Source organism: Lissotriton vulgaris, chromosome 2_1 (genome assembly GCF_964263255.1).
Source record: "Lissotriton vulgaris chromosome 2_1, aLisVul1.2, whole genome shotgun sequence".
Taxonomy (NCBI): Eukaryota; Metazoa; Chordata; class Amphibia; order Caudata; family Salamandridae; genus Lissotriton; species Lissotriton vulgaris.
This window is the reverse complement of record NC_141687.1, coordinates 1,272,298,865-1,272,318,850: the sequence shown is the minus strand read 5'-3', so window position 1 is coordinate 1,272,318,850 and position 19,986 is coordinate 1,272,298,865.

The following is a 19,986-nucleotide window of genomic DNA, read 5'->3' as shown; positions in this document are numbered from 1 at the left end:
GTGCTATTCCCTTTGCTCTACAACAACTAAGTTCAGTAGAACTTAAGTATACTAGTCTTGTTTTATATGTACCTAGCAGGTACCTGTATGATCTTTCAAATGATAATCTCAAAGATTGTAATGGTAAAACAACAGCAAGCTCAGATCCCAATCCGCTGCTCACCAATGTGAGAAGTTGGCCTGGTATATAATGCTCACTAATTCTAGTGATCACTTTGTACCATGCCAAGCAACCCTTATGATGATGGTTGTAATTCAACCTTGTAGACCAGTTATCCTAGTGGTAACGTGGACAAAGCAGTCTTAGGCTAAACTCTGAAAGGCATGTGAAGCCAGCTGTTATACCATACACAACCCCCTTGAATACCAAATGAAAGGGACACCACACAGATATATATTGAAAATATATATTGATTTATTAACTATTAAAATCCCCTGGACTCTTTATGAGCACAGAAGCACAAGCGTTAAATCACAAGACAGTTTAAAATACACAAAAGTTGCACAATATGGATGAGCCCTAGGGGCCACCTAAACCATATACTAAGAAAGTGGTATAAGAGATACCTAAAGGAAAGTGAAGAGGCCTAGGGCCTTGGGAATCGCTGGAGCTATTCGAGACTGGAGTTAACTAAGTCGGGAAAGGCCCACGGGACTCGGGTGCAGTGTTCAAAGTGCACGCACTTCTCAATACAAAGTCTATGGTGCGTAAAAAGCACAAAGTTAGAAAGTTAGGAATCTTCCGAGTGACCTACGGAGCTGAAACTTAAAACACAGGCCCTTGGGATGTGTACCAGTGCAGGAGCACCGGCGGAGCTGAGTTACCTCACCCACAGGAAGCGGGTGCACAGGGTCGACGTTGTGTCGGGTTTCGTCACGCTGGTCGATGGTGCTTGGAGCTGAAGATGCTGCAGGCGGCTCGATGAGAAGAGTTCCGGTGGATCCAAGGGTGGATCTGAAGATGTGAAGACCTGAAAGCAGAGGGGACAATGTTCAAAGTCACTAGCCAGTGACTACCGTGGAACCAGATTGGAACCAGGCGATGTCGGGTGCAAACAGGCGTTGTCGGGTAGCTTCTTTCTGCAGCCACATGGATACCCGGGGTCAAGGACGTCCAGGAGTCGGTCACGGGCTGTCCCACGTAGGCTTCTCGCTGTTGGCGGTGTCGGCGACCTGATCGGAGCAAACAGGCCTTGGCAAATGCAAGCCACGCAGAAGTTGAAAGATGCTGTTCACTCGGACCAGCAAGGTCAGAGCGGGTGCTCCTTTTCACAGGAGCTTGGGTAGGTCTGGAGCAACCAGACCTGCTGTTTAAATCTTCGGGTTCGTCCCCAAGATGGCCGCTGACCACGTGGCTAATGGCCGGGATGGTGCGTCGAGTGGCACAATGCAAAAGGGCCCCACGCAGATCGTGGAGATGCTGGAGGGCTGATCTTCGGTGCAAGCGCTGCTCGGTGGTGGGGGTTCTCAATCCCCAAAGCACAACGTCGAGGATGCCTCAGAAGCTGCGCAGTCAGCTTTTCGAGTGTCTTTTAAGAGGTCCGGTCCCACGTCACTCGGTGCCTCCACGGGTCCCTTCTTCGCAGGGACTGTGGATCGGGCTCTGAGAGGTCTGGGAGTCTGGTTCTTGTCGGGCTCTGGGCTCGGTCTCCGGCGGGAGGCGGCGGCAAAGCAGACGTCAAGTTGCTGGTTGGTACCTGTGTTCACAGGGTGGCCACTCCTAGGCCACAAGGGAGATTCTCTTCAGTCTTCTGTGCAGCAGAATGTCGAAGTCCAGTCTTCTTCTTGTTTAAAGTTGATTTCGGGATGATCTGCTGTGCAATGGCACTGCTCCCCCTCTTATTCAAAAAACTGGGGGTGGATCACCTACTAGGTCCCTCCTCTGGGAGGAACCAGGAAGGGGTGCAGTTACACCCCCTTTCCTTTGTCCAGCTCCGTGCCAGGACTGGGGCTGGAAGGCCCCAGAACCGGTTTGGACTGGCCTATGCACGGGGACACCTTGTGTGCCCCGGGCATGTCTGATTCTATTCAGCCCTGTCCTACCCAATACACAAAATCCTGTCTGGGGTGGTGCTCGCACCTCCCAAGGCAGGAAACCCTTTGTCCAGGCCACCATCTGCCGAGTTTCGGTCAGCACCAGGAGGCCAAACTTGTGTCTGTGGTGGCAGCGTCCATTTTGTGAAGCTGAGGCTCTGTTTAACTTTAACCGGGGTTAAGGCTACGCACATGTCGTGTCCCTCTAGAAGGGTGGAATGCTATCCACGTCGCCAGAATTGGCGAGGGGATAGTATTCCAATTCGTATGACACCTTACTCGACATGTTTTGATAAAGCCAAACCAAAGATAGCATTTAACCGCGAGGATTATAATGCACTTAAGAGTATATGGTATGGCAATATCCCGGAACAGCTTAGGGAGTTGTTCCCGACAGCTGCAGACAGGCTCAGCTCATGCTAGAGCACCATCTCACATATTTCCAAGCACTCTGCCTCCAGGATTGATGAGGCCTTCCATAGGAGTGGCTGATAGGAACATATGTGTCCAGTTTAGGGTTAGGCACAGACATACTGTACCTAAGTAAGAGGTGGTTACACCGACTTACCCCAGCTGAGTGATCAGCCAGTTGTGTCAAATATGGAGGCCAGGCAAGGGGTGGCATAATACATGCTGCAGCCCCTGGTAGGCCTTGGATACACCTATGCCCTGGGCACCTAGGGTGCACTAATACAGGGGCTCATAAGGTGAACCAGTTCCAATTCGTAATGCACCTAAAGTGCATTGGCATTAATTTAGAGAGAGAACAGCAGGCTGTGGGTCTGATTAGCAGGCCCACAGCCACATTAAGTCAGAAACCAGTGAAGCAAAAAGCAAAAATTTGGGGTGACCATAGGATAGCAGACCCTACTCTCCTACAACCGTTCTTTAGCCCAATCTGCCACCATAGTTCAGACATGGCTATATGCAAATCAGTCTGACCCTGTGCCTCATGGGAACAGTGCAGCCCTATCTGCCAAGCCATGCCTTACCTGGACTGGAAACAAGCTTCCGAGGACCGGTTTCTGGCATTCCAGCCGTCTTCAGCCCGGCTGGCTTGAATCCTGTGGCAAAGTGAGAAAGGGACTCACATCTGACCATACCCTGCCACACTTATGGTGTCCAAAAGCGGTACAAAGGGGGTGGTAATGGACGGAGCATCTGAACCAATCAAACACTCACACCCAGTCAAAAGATCTGGGTTTAATCCATCACCGTTCTTTAGCCCACTCTGCCACCCCAGTTCAGACATGGCTATATGCAAATCAGTCTGACCCTGTGCCTCATGGGAACAGTGCAGCCCGAACTGCCAAGCCATGCCTTCCCTGGACCGGAAACAAGCTTCCAAGGACCGGTTTCTGGCATTCCAGACGTCTTCAGCCCGGCTTGCTTGATTCCAGTGGCAAAGTGAGCAAGGGACTCACGTCTGAGCATACCCTGCCACACTGATGGTGGCCAAAAGCGGTACAAAAGGGGTTGGTAATGGACAGAGCATCTGAACCAATCAAACACTCACACCCAGTCAAAAGATCTGGGTTTAATCCATCACCGTTCTTTAGCCCACTCTGCCACCCCAGTTCAGACATGGCTATATGCAAATCAGTCTGACCCTGTGCCTCATGGGAACAGTCCAGTCCGAACTGCCAAGCCATGCCTTCCCTGGACCGGAAACAAGCTTCCGAGGACCAGTTTCTGGAATTCCAGCCGTCTTCAGCCCGGCTTGCTTGAATCCAGTGGCAAAGTGAGCAAGGGACTCACGTCTGAGCATACCCTGCCACACTTATGGTGGCCAAAAGCGGTACAAAAGGGGGTGGTAATGGACGGAGCATCTGAACCAATCAAACACTCACACCCAGTCAAAAGATCTGGGTTTAATCCATCACAATTCTTTAGCCCACTCTGCCACCCCAGTTCAGACATGGCTATATGCAAATCAGTCTGACCCTGTGCCTCATGCGAATAGTCCAGCCTGAACTGCCAAGCCATACCTTCCCTGGACCAGAAACAAGTGTCCGAGGACCGGTTTCTGGCATTCCAGCCGTCTTCAGCCTGGCTTGCTTAAATCCAGTGGCAAAGTGAGCAAGGGACTCACGTCTGAGCATACCCTGCCACACTTATGGTGGCCAAAAGTGGTACAAAAGGTGGTGGTAATGGACGGAGCATCTGAACCAATCAACAACTCACACCCAGTCAATAGATCTGGGTTTAATCCATCACGGTTCTTTAGCCCACTCTGCCACCCCAGTTCAGACATGGCTAAATGCAAAGCAGTCTGACCCTGTGCCTCATGGGAATAGTCCAACCCGAACTGCCAAGCCATGCCTTCCCTGGACCGGAAACAAGCTTCCGAGGACCGGTATCTGGCATTCCAGCCGTCTTCAGCCTAGCTTGCTTGAATCCAGTGGCAAAGTGAGCAAGGGACTCACATCTGACCATACCCTGCCACACTTATGGTGGCCAAAAGCGGTACAAAAGGGGTTGGTAAAGGACGGAGCATCTGAACCAATCAAACACTCACACCCAGTCAAAGGATCTGGGTTTAATCCATCACCGTTCTTTAGCCCACTCTGCCACCCCAGTTCAGACATGGCTATATGCAAATCAGTCTGACCCTGTGCCTCATGGGAACAGTCCAGTCCGAACTGCCAAGCCATGCCTTCCCTGGACCGGAAACAAGCTTCCGAGGACCGGTTTCTGGCATTCCAGACTTCAGCCCAGCTTGCTTGAATCCAGTGGCAATGTGAGCAAGGGACTCACGTCGGAGCATACCCTGCCACACTTATGGTGGCCAAAAGTGGTACAAAAGGGAGTGGTAATGGACGGAGCATCTGAACCAATCAAACACTCACACCCAGTCAAAAGATCTGGGTTTAATCGATCACCGTTCTTTAGCCCACTCTGCCACCCCAGTTCAGACATGACTATATGCAAATCAGTCTGACCCTGTGCCTCATGGGAACAGTGCAGCCCGAACTGCCAAGCCATGCCTTACCTGGACCGGAAACAAGCTTCCGAGGACCGGTTTCTGAGATTCCAGCCGTCTTCAGCCCGGCTTGCTTGAATCCAGTGGCAAAGTGAGCAAGGGACTCACATCTGAGCATACCCTGCCTCACTTATAGTCGTTAAAAGCGGTACAAAAAAGGGTGGTAATGGACAGAGCATCTGAACCAATCAAACACTCACACCCAGTCAAAAGATCTGGGTTTAATCCATCACCGTTCTTTAGCCCACTCTGCCACCCCAGTTCAGACATGGCTATATGCAAATCAGTCTGACCCTGTGCCTCATGGGAACAGTGCAGCCCGAACTGCCAAGCCATGCCTTCCCTGGACCGGAAACAAGCTTCCGAGGACCGGTTTCTGGCCTTCCGGAAGTCTTCAGCCCGGCTTGCTTGATTCCAGTGGCAAAGTGAGCAAGGGACTCACGTCTGAGCATACCCTGCCACACTTATGGTGGCCAAAAGCGGTACAAAAGGGGTTGGTAATGGACGGAGCATCTGAACCAATCAAACACTCACACCCAGTCAAAAGATCTGGGTTTAATCCATCACCGTTCTTTAGCCCACTCTGCCACCCCAGTTCAGACATGGCTACATGCAAATCAGTCTGACCCTGTGCCTCATGGGAACAGTCAGGTCTGAACTGCCAAGCCATGCCTTCCCTGGACCGGAAACAAGCTTCCGAGGACTGGTTTCTGGCATTCCAGCCGTCTTCAGCCCGGCTTGCTTGAATCCAGTGGCAAAGTGAGCAAGGGACTCACGTCTGAGCATACCCTGCCGCACTTATGGTGGCCAAAAGTGGTACAAAAGGAGGGTGGTAATGGACGGAGCATCTGAGCCAATCAAACACTCACACCCAGTCAAAAGATCTGGGTTTAATCCATCACCGTTCTTTAGCCCACTCTGTCACCCCAGTTCAGACATGGCTATATGCAAATCAGTCTGACCCTGTGCCTCATGGGAACAGTCCAGCCCGAACTACCAAGCCATGCCTTCCCTGGACCGGAAAAAAGCTTCCGAGGACCGGTTTCTGGCATTCCAGCCGTCTTCAGCCCAGCTTGCTTGAAACCAGTGGCAAAGTGAGCAAGGGACTCACGTCTGAGCATACCCTGCCACACTTATGGTGGCCAAAAGCGGTACAAAAGGGGTTGGTAATGGACGGAGCATCTGAACCAATCAAACACTCACACCCAGTCAAAAGATCTGGGTTTAATCCATCACCGTTCTTTAGCCCACTCTGCCACCCCAGTTCAGACATGGCTACATGCAAATCAGTCTGACCCTGTGCCTCATGGGAACAGTCAGGTCTGAACTGCCAAGCCATGCCTTCCCTGGACCGGAAACAAGCTTCCGAGGACTGGCTTCTGGCATTCCAGCCGTCTTCAGCCCAGCTTGCTTGAATCCAGTGGCAAAGTGAGCAAGGGACTCACGTCTGAGCATACCCTGCCGCACTTATGGTGGCCAAAAGCGGTACAAAAGGAGGGTGGTAATGGACGGAGCATCTGAGCCAATCAAACACTCACACCCAGTCAAAAGATCTGGGTTTAATCCATCACCGTTCTTTAGCCCACTCTGCCACCCCAGTTCAGACATGGCTATATGCAAAACAGTCTGACCCTGTGCCTCATGGGAACACTGCAGCCCGAACTGCCAAGCCATGCCTTACCTGGACCGGGAACAAGCTTCCGAGGACCGGTTTCTGGTAATTCCAGCCGTCTTCAGCCCGACTTCCTTGAATCGAGTGGCAAAGTGAGCAAGGGACTCACATCTGAGCATACCCTGCCACACTTATGGTGGTTAAAAGCGGTACAAAAAAGGGTGGTAATGGACGGAGCATCTGAACCAATCAAACACTCACACCCAGTCAAAAGATGTGGGTTTAATCCATCACTGTTCTTTAGCCCACTCTGCCACCCCAGTTCAGACATATATGCAAATCAGTCTGACCCTGTGCCTCATGGGAACAGTCCAGCCCGAACTGCCAAGCCATGCCTTCCCTGGACCGGAAAAAAGCTTCCGAGGACCGGTTTCTGGCATTCCAGCCGTCTTCAGCCCGGCTTGCTTGAATCCAGTGGCAAAGTGAGCAAGGGACTCACGTCTGAGCATACCCTGCCACACTTATGGTGGCCAAAAGCGGTACAAAAGGGGGTAGTAATGGACGGAGCATCTGAACCAATCAAACACTCACACCCAGTCAAAAGATCTGGGTTTAATCCATCACCGTTCTTTAGCCCACTCTGCCACCCCAGTTCAGACATGGCTATATGCAAAACAGGCTGACCCTGTGCCTCATGGGAACAGTGCAGCCCGAACTCCCAAGCCATGCCTTACCTGGACCGGAAACAAGCTTCCGAGGACCGGTTTCTGGCATTCCAGCTGTCTTCAGCCCGACTTGCTTGAATCCAGTGGCAAAGTGAGCAAAGGACTCACATCTGAGCATACCCTGCCACACTTATGATGGTTAAAAGCGGTACAAAAAAGGGTGGTAATGGACGGAGCATCTGAACCAATCAAACACTCACACCCAGTCAAAAGATCTGGGTTTAATCCATCACCGTTCTTTAGCCCACTCTGCCACCCCAGTTCAGACATGGCTATATGCAAATCAGTCTGACCCTGTGCCTCATGGGAACAGTGCAGCCCGAACTGCCAAGCCATGCCTTCCCTGGACCGGAAACAAGCTTCCGAGGACCGGTTTCTGGCATTCCAGACGTCTTCAGCCCAGCTTGCTTGAATCCAGTGGCAATGTGAGCAAGGGACTCACGTCGGAGCATACCCTGCCACACTTATGGTGGCCAAAAGTGGTACAAAAGGGGGTGGTAATGGACGGAGCATCTGAACCAATCAAACACTCACACCCAGTCAAAAGATCTGGGTTTAATCGATCACCGTTCTTTAGCCCACTCTGCCACCCCAGTTCAGACACAGCTATATGCAAATCAGTCTGACCCTGTGCCTCATGGGAACAGTGCAGCCCGAACTGCCAAGCCATGCCTTACCTGGACCGGAAACAAGCTTCCGAGGACCGGTTTCTGGCATTCCAGCCGTCTTCAGCCCGACTTGCTTGTATCCAGTGGCAAAGTGAGCAAAGGACTCACATCTGAGCATACCCTGCCACACTTATGATGGTTAAAAGCGGTACAAAAAAGGGTGGTAATGGACGGAGCATCTGAACCAATCAAACACTCACACCCAGTCAAAAGATCTGGGTTTAATCCATCACCGTTCTTTAGCCCACTCTGCCACCCCAGTTCAGACATGGCTATATGCAAATCAGTCTGACCCTGTGCCTCATGGGAACAGTGCAGCCCGAACTGCCAAGCCATGCCTTCCCTGGACCGGGAACAAGCTTCCGAGGACCGGTTTCTGGCCTTCCGGACGTCTTCAGCCCGGCTTGCTTGATTCCAGTGGCAAAGTGAGCAAGGGACTCACGTCTGAGCATACCCTGCCACACTTATGGTGGCCAAAAGCGGTACAAAAGGGATTGGTAATGGACAGAGCATCTGAACCAATTAAACACTCACACCCAGTCAAAAGATCTGGGTTTAATCCATCACCGTTCTTTAGCCCACTCTGCCACCCCAGTTCAGACATGGCTATATGCAAATCAGTCTGACCCTGTGCCTCATGGGAACAGTCCAGTCCGAACTGCCAAGCCATGCCTTCCCTGGACCGGAAACAAGCTTCCGAGGACCGGTTTCTGGCATTCCAGCCGTCAGCCCAGCTTGCTTGAATCCAGTGGCAATGTGAGCAAGGGATTCACGTCGGAGCATACCCTGCCACACTTATGGTGGCCAAAAGTGGTACAAAAGGGAGTGGTAATGGACGGAGCATCTGAACCAATCAAACACTCACACCCAGTCAAAAGATCTGGGTTTAATCGATCACCGTTCTTTAGCCCACTCTGCCACCCCAGTTCAGACATGACTATATGCAAATCAGTCTGACCCTGTGCCTCATGGGAACAGTGCAGCTCGAACTGCCAAGCCATGCCTTACCTGGACCGGAAACAAGCTTCCGAGGACCGGTTTCCAAGATTCCAGCCGTCTTCAGCCCGGCTTGCTTGAATCCAGTGGCAAAGTGAGCAAAGGACTCACATCTGAGCATACCCTGCCACACTTATGATGGTTAAAAGCGGTACAAAAAAGGGTGGTAATGGACGGAGCATCTGAACCAATCAAAAACTCACACCCAGTCAAAAGATCTGGGTTTAATCCATCACCGTTCTTTAGCCTACTCTGCCACCCCAGTTCAGACATGGCTATATGCAAATCAGTCTGACCCTGTGCCTCATGGGAACAGTGCAGCTCGAACTGCCAAGCCATGCCTTCCCTGGACCGGAAACAAGCTTCCGAGGACCGGTTTCTGGCATTCCAGACGTCTTCAGCCCGGCTTGCTTGATTCCAGTGGCAAAGTGAGCAAGGGACTCACGTCTGAGCATACCCTGCCACAGTCATGGTGGCCAAAAGCGGTACAAAAGGGATTGGTAATGGACAGAGCATCTGAACCAATTAAACACTCACACCCAGTCAAAAGATCTGGGTTTAATCCATCACCGTTCTTTAGCCCACTCTGCCACCCCAGTTCAGACATGGCTATATGCAAATCAGTCTGACCCTGTGCCTCATGGGAACAGTCCAGTCCGAACTGCCAAGCCATGCCTTCCCTGGACCAGAAACAAGCTTCCGAGGACTGGTTTCTGGCATTCCAGCCGTCTTCAGCCCGGCTTGCTTGAATCCAGTGGCAAAGTGAGCAAGGGACTCACGTCTGAGCATACCCTGCCACACTTATGGTGTCCAAAAGTGGTACAAAAGGGGGTGGTAATGGACGGAGCATCTGAACCAATCAAACACTCACACCCAGTCAAAAGATCTGGGTTTAATCCATCACCGTTCTTTAGCCCACTCTGCCACCTCAGTTCAGACATGGCTATATGCAAATCAGTCTGACCCTGTGCCTCATGGGAAAAGTCCAGCCCAAACTGCCAAGCCATGCCTTCCCTGGACCAGAAACAAGTTTCTGAGGACCGGTTTCTGGCATCCCAGCCGTCGTCAGCCCAGCTTGCTTGAATCCAGTGCCAAAGTGAGTAAGGGACTCACATCTGAGCATACCATGCCACACTTATGGTGGCCAAAAGCGGTACAAAAGGGGGTGGTAATGGACGGAGCATCTGAACCAATCAAACACTCACACCCAGTCAAAAAATTTGGGTTTAATCCATCACCGTTCTTTAGCCCACTCTGCCACCCCAGTACAGACATGGCTAAATGCAAATCAGTCTGACCCTGTGCCCTATGTGTACAGTCCATCCCGAACTGCCAAGCCATGCCTTCCCTGGACCAGAAACAAGCTTCCGAGGACCGGTTTCTGGCATTCCAGCCGTCTTCAGCCCGGCTTGCTTGAATCCAGTGGCAAAGTGAGCAAGGGACTCACGTCTGAGCATACCCTGCCACACTTATGGTGGCCAAAAGCGGTACAAAAGGGGGTGGTAATGGACGGAGCATCTGAAACAATCAAACACTCACACTCAGTCAAAAGATCTGGGTTTAATCCATCACCGTTCTTTAGCCCACTCTGCCGCCCCAGTTCAGACATGGCTATATGCAAATCAGTCTGACCCTGTGCCTCATGAGAACAGTCCAGCCCAAACTGCCAAGCCATGCCTTCCCTGGACCGGAAACAAGCTTCCGAGGACCGGTTTCTGGCATTCTAGCCGTCTTCAGCCCGGCTTGCTTGAATCCAGTGGCAAAGTGAGCAAGGGACTCACGTCTGAGCATACCCTGCCACACTTATGTTGGCCAAAAGCGGTACAAAAGGGGGTTGTAATAGACCGAGCATCTGAACCAATCAAAAACTCACACCCAGTCAAAAGATCTGGGTTTAATCCATCACCGTTCTTTAGCCCACTCTGCCACCCCAGTTCAGACATGGCTATATGCAAATCAGTCTGACCCTGTGCCTCATGGGAACAGTGTAGCCCGAACTGCCAAGCCATGCCTTCCCTGGACCGGAAACAAGCTTCCGAGGACCGGTTTCTGGCATTCCAGACGTCTTCAGCCCGGCTTGCTTGATTCCAGTGGCAAAGTGAGCAAGGGACTCACGTCTGAGCATACCCTGCCACAGTTATGGTGGCCAAAAGCGGTACAAAAGGGATTGGTAATGGACAGAGCATCTGAACCAATTAAACACTCACACCCAGTCAAAAGATCTGGGTTTAATCCATCACCGTTCTTTAGCCCACTCTGCCACCCCAGTTCAGACATGGCTATATGCATATCAGTCTGACCCTGTGCCTCATGGGAACAGTCCAGTCCGAACTGCCAAGCCATGCCTTCCCTGGACCGGAAACAAGCTTCCGAGGACCGGTTTCTGGCATTCCAGCCGTCAGCCCAGCTTGCTTGAATCCAGTGGCAATGTGAGCAAGGGACTCACATCGGAGCATACCCTGCCACACTTATGGTGGCCAAAAGTGGTACAAAAGGGGGTGGTAATGGACGGAGCATCTGAACCAATCAAACACTCACACCCAGTCAAAAGATCTGGGTTTAATCGATCACCGTTCTTTAGCCCACTCTGCCACCCCAGTTCAGACACGGCTATATGCAAATCAGTCTGACCCTGTGCCTCATGGGAACAGTGCAGCCCGAACTGCCAAGCCATGCCTTACCTGGACCGGAAACAAGCTTCCGAGGACCGGTTTCTGGCATTCCAGCCGTCAGCCCAGCTTGCTTGAATCCAGTGGCAATGTGAGCAAGGGATTCACGTCGGAGCATACCCTGCCACACTTATGGTGGCCAAAAGTGGTACAAAAGGGAGTGGTAATGGACGGAGCATCTGAACCAATCAAACACTCACACCCAGTCAAAAGATCTGGGTTTAATCGATCACCGTTCTTTAGCCAACTCTGCCACCCCAGTTCAGACATGACTATATGCAAATCAGTCTGACCCTGTGCCTCATGGGAACAGTGCAGCTCGAACTGCCAAGCCATGCCTTACCTGGACCGGAAACAAGCTTCCGAGGACCGGTTTCCAAGATTCCAGCCGTCTTCAGCCCGGCTTGCTTGAATCCAGTGGCAAAGTGAGCAAAGGACTCACATCTGAGCATACCCTGCCACACTTATGATGGTTAAAAGCGGTACAAAAAAGGGTGGTAATGGACGGAGCATCTGAACCAATCAAAAACTCACACCCAGTCAAAAGATCTGGGTTTAATCCATCACCGTTCTTTAGCCCACTCTGCCACCCCAGTTCAGACATGGCTATATGCAAATCAGTCTGACCCTGTGCCTCATGGGAACAGTGCAGCTCGAACTGCCAAGCCATGCCTTCCCTGGACCGGAAACAAGCTTCCGAGGACCGGTTTCTGGCATTCCAGACGTCTTCAGCCCGGCTTGCTTGATTCCAGTGGCAAAGTGAGCAAGGGACTCACGTCTGAGCATACCCTGCCACAGTCATGGTGGCCAAAAGCGGTACAAAAGGGATTGGTAATGGACAGAGCATCTGAACCAATTAAACACTCACACCCAGTCAAAAGATCTGGGTTTAATCCATCACCGTTCTTTAGCCCACTCTGCCACCCCAGTTCAGACATGGCTATATGCAAATCAGTCTGACCCTGTGCCTCATGGGAACAGTCCAGTCCGAACTGCCAAGCCATGCCTTCCCTGGACCAGAAACAAGCTTCCGAGGACTGGTTTCTGGCATTCCAGCCGTCTTCAGCCCGGCTTGCTTGAATCCAGTGGCAAAGTGAGCAAGGGACTCACGTCTGAGCATACCCTGCCACACTTATGGTGTCCAAAAGTGGTACAAAAGGGGGTGGTAATGGACGGAGCATCTGAACCAATCAAACACTCACACCCAGTCAAAAGATCTGGGTTTAATCCATCACCGTTCTTTAGCCCACTCTGCCACCTCAGTTCAGACATGGCTATATGCAAATCAGTCTGACCCTGTGCCTCATGGGAAAAGTCCAGCCCAAACTGCCAAGCCATGCCTTCCCTGGACCAGAAACAAGTTTCTGAGGACCGGTTTCTGGCATCCCAGCCGTCGTCAGCCCAGCTTGCTTGAATCCAGTGCCAAAGTGAGTAAGGGACTCACATCTGAGCATACCATGCCACACTTATGGTGGCCAAAAGCGGTACAAAAGGGGGTGGTAATGGACGGAGCATCTGAACCAATCAAACACTCACACCCAGTCAAAAAATTTGGGTTTAATCCATCACCGTTCTTTAGCCCACTCTGCCACCCCAGTACAGACATGGCTAAATGCAAATCAGTCTGACCCTGTGCCCTATGTGTACAGTCCATCCCGAACTGCCAAGCCATGCCTTCCCTGGACCAGAAACAAGCTTCCGAGGACCGGTTTCTGGCATTCCAGCCGTCTTCAGCCCGGCTTGCTTGAATCCAGTGGCAAAGTGAGCAAGGGACTCACGTCTGAGCATACCCTGCCACACTTATGGTGGCCAAAAGCGGTACAAAAGGGGGTGGTAATGGACGGAGCATCTGAAACAATCAAACACTCACACCCAGTCAAAAGATCTGGGTTTAATCCATCACCGTTCTTTAGCCCACTCTGCCGCCCCAGTTCAGACATGGCTATATGCAAATCAGTCTGACCCTGTGCCTCATGAGAACAGTCCAGCCCAAACTGCCAAGCCATGCCTTCCCTGGACCGGAAACAAGCTTCCGAGGACCGGTTTCTGGCATTCTAGCCGTCTTCAGCCCGGCTTGCTTGAATCCAGTGGCAAAGTGAGCAAGGGACTCACGTCTGAGCATACCCTGCCACACTTATGTTGGCCAAAAGCGGTACAAAAGGGGGTTGTAATAGACCGAGCATCTGAACCAATCAAAAACTCACACCCAGTCAAAAGATCTGGGTTTAATCCATCACCGTTCTTTAGCCCACTCTGCCACCCCAGTTCAGACATGGCTATATGCAAATCAGTCTGACCCTGTGCCTCATGGGAACAGTGTAGCCCGAACTGCCAAGCCATGCCTTCCCTGGACCGGAAACAAGCTTCCGAGGACCGGTTTCTGGCATTCCAGACGTCTTCAGCCCGGCTTGCTTGATTCCAGTGGCAAAGTGAGCAAGGGACTCACGTCTGAGCATACCCTGCCACAGTTATGGTGGCCAAAAGCGGTACAAAAGGGATTGGTAATGGACAGAGCATCTGAACCAATTAAACACTCACACCCAGTCAAAAGATCTGGGTTTAATCCATCACCGTTCTTTAGCCCACTCTGCCACCCCAGTTCAGACATGGCTATATGCAAATCAGTCTGACCCTGTGCCTCATGGGAACAGTCCAGTCCGAACTGCCAAGCCATGCCTTCCCTGGACCGGAAACAAGCTTCCGAGGACCGGTTTCTGGCATTCCAGCCGTCAGCCCAGCTTGCTTGAATCCAGTGGCAATGTGAGCAAGGGACTCACATCGGAGCATACCCTGCCACACTTATGGTGGCCAAAAGTGGTACAAAAGGGGGTGGTAATGGACGGAGCATCTGAACCAATCAAACACTCACACCCAGTCAAAAGATCTGGGTTTAATCGATCACCGTTCTTTAGCCCACTCTGCCACCCCAGTTCAGACACGGCTATATGCAAATCAGTCTGACCCTGTGCCTCATGGGAACAGTGCAGCCCGAACTGCCAAGCCATGCCTTACCTGGACCGGAAACAAGCTTCCGAGGACAGGTTTCTGGCATTCCAGCCGTCTTCAGCCCGACTTGCTTGAATCCAGTGGCAAAGTGAGCAAAGGACTCACATCTGAGCATACCCTGCCACACTTATGATGGTTAAAAGCGGTACAAAAAAGGGTGGTAATGGACGGAGCATCTGAACCAATCAAACACTCACACCCAGTCAAAAGATCTGGGTTTAATCCATCACCGTTGTTTAGCCCACTCTGCCACCCCAGTTCAGACATGGCTATATGCAAATCAGTCTGACCCTGTGCCTCATGGGAACAGTGCAGCCCGAACTGCCAAGCCATGCCTTCCCTGGACCGGAAACAAGCTTCCGAGGACCGGTTTCTGGCCTTCCGGATGTCTTCAGCCCGGCTTGCTTGATTCCAGTGGCAAAGTGAGCAAGGGACTCACGTCTGAGCATACCCTGCCACACTTATGGTGGCCAAAAGCGGTACAAAAGGGGTTGGTAATGGACGGAGCATCTGAACCAATGAAACACTCACACCCAGTCAAAAGATCTGGGTTTAATCCATCACCGTTCTTTAGCCCACTCTGCCACCCCAGTTCAGACATGGCTATATGCAAATCAGTCTGACCCTGTGCCTCATGGGAACAGTGCAGCCCGAACTGCCAAGCCATGCCTTCCCTGGACCGGAAACAAGCTTCCGAGGACCGGTTTCTGGCCTTCCGGATGTCTTCAGCCCGGCTTGCTTGATTCCAGTGGCAAAGTGAGCAAGGGACTCACGTCTGAGCATACCCTGCCACACTTATGGTGGCCAAAAGCGGTACAAAAGGGGTTGGTAATGGACGGAGCATCTGAACCAATGAAACACTCACACCCAGTCAAAAGATCTGGGTTTAATCCATCACCGTTCTTTAGCCCACTCTGCCACCCCAGTTCAGACATGGCTATATGCAAATCAGTCTGACCCTGTGCCTCATGGGAACAGTCCAGTCCGAACTGCCAAGCCATGCCTTCCCTGGACCAGAAACAAGCTTCCGAGGACTGGTTTCTGGCATTCCAGCCGTCTTCAGCACGGCTTGCTTGATTCCAGTGGCAAGGTGAGCAAGGGACTCACGTCTGAGCATACCCTGCCACAGTTATGGTGGCCAAAAGCGGTACAAAAGGGATTGGTAATGGACAGAGCATCTGAACCAATTAAACACTCACACCCAGTCAAAAGATCTGGGTTTAATCCATCACCGTTCTTTAGCCCACTCTGCCACCCCAGTTCAGACATGGCTATATGCAAATCGGTCTGACCCTGTGCGTCATGGGAACAGTCCAGTCCGATCTGCCAAGCCATGCCTTCCCTGGACCGGAAACAAGCTTCCGAGGACCGGTTTCTGGCATTCCAGCCTTCAGCCCAGCTTGCTTGAATCCAGTGGCAATGTGAGCAAGGGACTCACGTCGGAGCATACCCTGCCACACTTATGGTGGCCAAAAGTGGTACAAAAGGGAGTGGTAATGGACGGAGCATCTGAACCAATCAAACACTCACACCCAGTCAAAAGATCTGGGTTTAATCGATAACCGTTCTTTAGCCCACTCTGCCACCCCAGTTCAGACATGACTATATGCAAATCAGTCTGACCCTGTGCCTCATGGGAACAGTGCAGCCCGAACTGCCAAGCCATGCCTTACCTGGACCGGAAACAAGCTTCCGAGGACCGGTTTCTGAGATTCCAGCCGTCTTCAGCCCGGCTTGCTTGAATCCAGCGGCAAAGTGAGCAAGGGACTCACATCTGAGCATACCCTGCCTCACTTATAGTGGTTAAAAGCGGTACAAAAAAGGGTGGTAATGGACGGAGCATCTGAACCAATCAAACACTCACACCTAGTCAAAAGATCTGGGTTTAATCCATCACCGTTCTTTAGCCCACTCTGCCACCCCAGTTCAGACATGGCTATATGCAAATCAGTCTGACCCTGTGCCTCATGGGAACAGTGCAGCCTGAACTGCCAAGCCATGCCTTCCCTGGACCGGAAACAAGCTTCCGAGGACCGGTTTCTGGCCTTCCGGACGTCTTCAGCCCGGCTTGCTTGATTCCAGTGGCAAAGTGAGCAAGGGACTCACGTCTGAGCATACCCTGCCACACTTATGGTGGCCAAAAGCGGTACAAAAGGGGTTGGTAATGGACGGAGCATCTGAACCAATCAAACACTCACACCCAGTCAAAAGATCTGGGTTTAATCCATCACCGTTCTTTAGCCCACTCTGCCACCCCAGTTCAGACATGGCTATATGCAAATCAGTCTGACCCTGTGCCTCATGGGAACAGTCCCGTCTGAACTGCCAAGCCATGCCTTCCCTGGACCGGAAACAAGCTTCCGAGGACTGGTTTCTGGCATTCCAGCCGTCTTCAGCCCGGCTTGCTTGAATCCAGTGGCAAAGTGAGCAAGGGACTCACGTCTGAGCATACCCTGCCACACTTATGGTGGCCAAAAGCGGTACAAAAGGAGGGTGGTAATGGACGGAGCATCTGAGCCAATCAAACACTCACACCCAGTCAAAAGATCTGGGTTTAATCCATCACCGTTCTTTAGCCCACTCTGTCACCCCAGTTCAGACATGGCTATATGCAAATCAGTCTGACCCTGTGCCTCATGGGAACAGTCCAGCCCGAACTACCAAGCCATGCCTTCCCTGGACCGGAAAAAAGCTTCTGAGGACCGGTTTCTGGCATTCCAGCCGTCTTCAGCCCAGCTTGCTTGAAACCAGTGGCAAAGTGAGCAAGGGACTCACGTCTGAGCATACCCTGCCACACTTATGGTGGCCAAAAGCGGTACAAAAGGGGGTAGTAATGGACGAAGCATCTGAACCAATCAAACACTCACACCCAGTCAAAAGATCTGGGTTTAATCCATCACCGTTCTTAAGCCCACTCTGCCACCCCAGTTCAGACATGGCTATATGCAAAACAGTCTGACCCTGTGCCTCATGGGAACAGTGCAGCCCGAACTGCCAAGCCATGCCTTACCTGGACCGGAAACAAGCTTCCGAGGACCGGTTTCTGGTAATTCCAGCCGTCTTCAGCCCGACTTGCTTGAATCCAGTGGCAAAGTGAGCAAGGGACTCACATCTGAGCATACCCTGCCACACTTATGGTGGTTAAAAGCGGTACAAAAAAGGGTGGTAATGGACGGAGCATCTGAACCAATCAAACACTCACACCCAGTCAAAAGATGTGGGTTTAATCCATCACTGTTCTTTAGCCCACTCTGCCACCCCAGTTCAGACATATATGCAAATCAGTCTGACCCTGTGCCTCATGGGAACAGTCCAGCCCGAACTGCCAAGCCATGCCTTCCCTGGACCGGAAAAAAGCTTCCGAGGACCGGTTTCTGGCATTCCAGCCGTCTTCAGCCCGGCATGCTTGAATCCAGTGGCAAAGTGAGCAAGGGACTCACGTCTGAGCATACCCTGCCACACTTATGGTGGCCAAAAGCGGTCCAAAAGGGGGTAGTAATGGACGGAGCATCTGAACCAATCAAACACTCACACCCAGTCAAAAGATCTGGGTTTAATCCATCACCGTTCTTTAGCCCACTCTGCCACCCCAGTTCAGACATGGCTATATGCAAAACAGTCTGACCCTGTGCCTCATGGGAACAGTGCAGCCCGAACTGCCAAGCCATGCCTTACCTGGACCGGAAACACGCTTCCGAGGACCGGTTTCTGGCATTCCAGCCGTCTTCAGCCCGGCTTGCTTGAATCCAGTGGCAAAGTGAGCAAGGGACTCACGTCTGAGCATACCCTGCCACACTTATGGTGGCCAAAAGCGGTCCAAAAGGGGGTGGTAATGGACGGAGCATCTGAACCAATCAAACACTCACACCCAGTCAAAAGATCTGGGTTTAATCCATCACCGTTCTTTAGCCCACTCTGCCACCCCAGTTCAGACATATATGCAAATCAGTCTGACCCTGTGCCTCATGGGAACAGTCCAGCCCGAACTGCCAAGCCATGCCTTCCCTGGACCGGAAAAAAGCTTCCGAGGACCGGTTTCTGGCATTCCAGCCGTCTTCAGCCCGGCATGCTTGAATCCAGTGGCAAAGTGAGCAAAGGACTCACATCTGAGCATACCCTGCCACACTTATGATGGTTAAAAGCGGTACAAAAAAGGGTGGTAATGAACGGAGCATCTGAACCAATCAAACACTCACACCCAGTCAAAAGATCTGGGTTTAATCCATCACCGTTCTTTAGCCCACTCTGCCACCCCAGTTCAGACATGGCTATATGCAAATCAGTCTGACCCTGTGCCTCATGGGAACAGTGCAGCCCGAACTGCCAAGCCATGCCTTCCCTGGACCGGAAACAAGCTTCCGAGGACCGGTTTCTGGCATTCCAGACGTCTTCAGCCCGGCTTGCTTGATTCCAGTGGCAAAGTGAGCAAGGGACTCACGTCTGAGCATACCCTGCCACAGTTATGGTGGCCAAAAGCGGTACAAAAGGGATTGGTAATGGACAGAGCATCTGAACCAATTAAACACTCACACCCAGTCAAAAGATCTGGGTTTAATCCATCACCGTTCTTTAGCCCACTCTGCCACCTCAGTTCAGACATGGCTATATGCAAATCAGTCTGACCCTGTGCCTCATGGGAAAAGTCCAGCCCAAACTACCAAGCCATGCCTTCCCTGGACCAGAAACAAGTTTCTGAGGACCGGTTTCTGGCATCCCAGCTGTCGTCAGCCCGGCTTGCTTGAATCCAGTGCCAAAGTGAGTAAGGGACTAACATCTGAGCATACCCTGCCACACTTTTGGTGGCCAAAAGCGGTACAAAAGGGGGTGGTAATGGACGGAGCATCTGAACCAATCAAACACTCACACCCAGTCAAAAAATTTGGGTTTAATCTATCACCGTTCTTTAGCCCACTCTGCCACCCCAGTACAGACATGGCTAAATGCAAATCAGTCTGACCCTGTGCCCTATGTGTACAGTCCATCCCGAACTGCCAAGCCATGCCTTCCCTGGACCAGAAACAAGCTTCCGAGGACCGGTTTCTGGCATTCCAGCCGTCTTCAGCCCGGCTTGCTTGAATCCAGTGGCAAAGTGAGCAAGGGACTCACGTCTGAGCATACCCTGCCACACTTATGGTGGCCAAAAGCGGTACAAAAGGGGGTGGTAATGGACGGAGCATCTGAAACAATCAAACACTCACACCCAGTCAAAAGATCTGGGTTTAATCCATCACCGTTCTTTAGCCCACTCTGCCGCCCCAGTTCAGACATGGCTATATGCAAATCAGTCTGACCC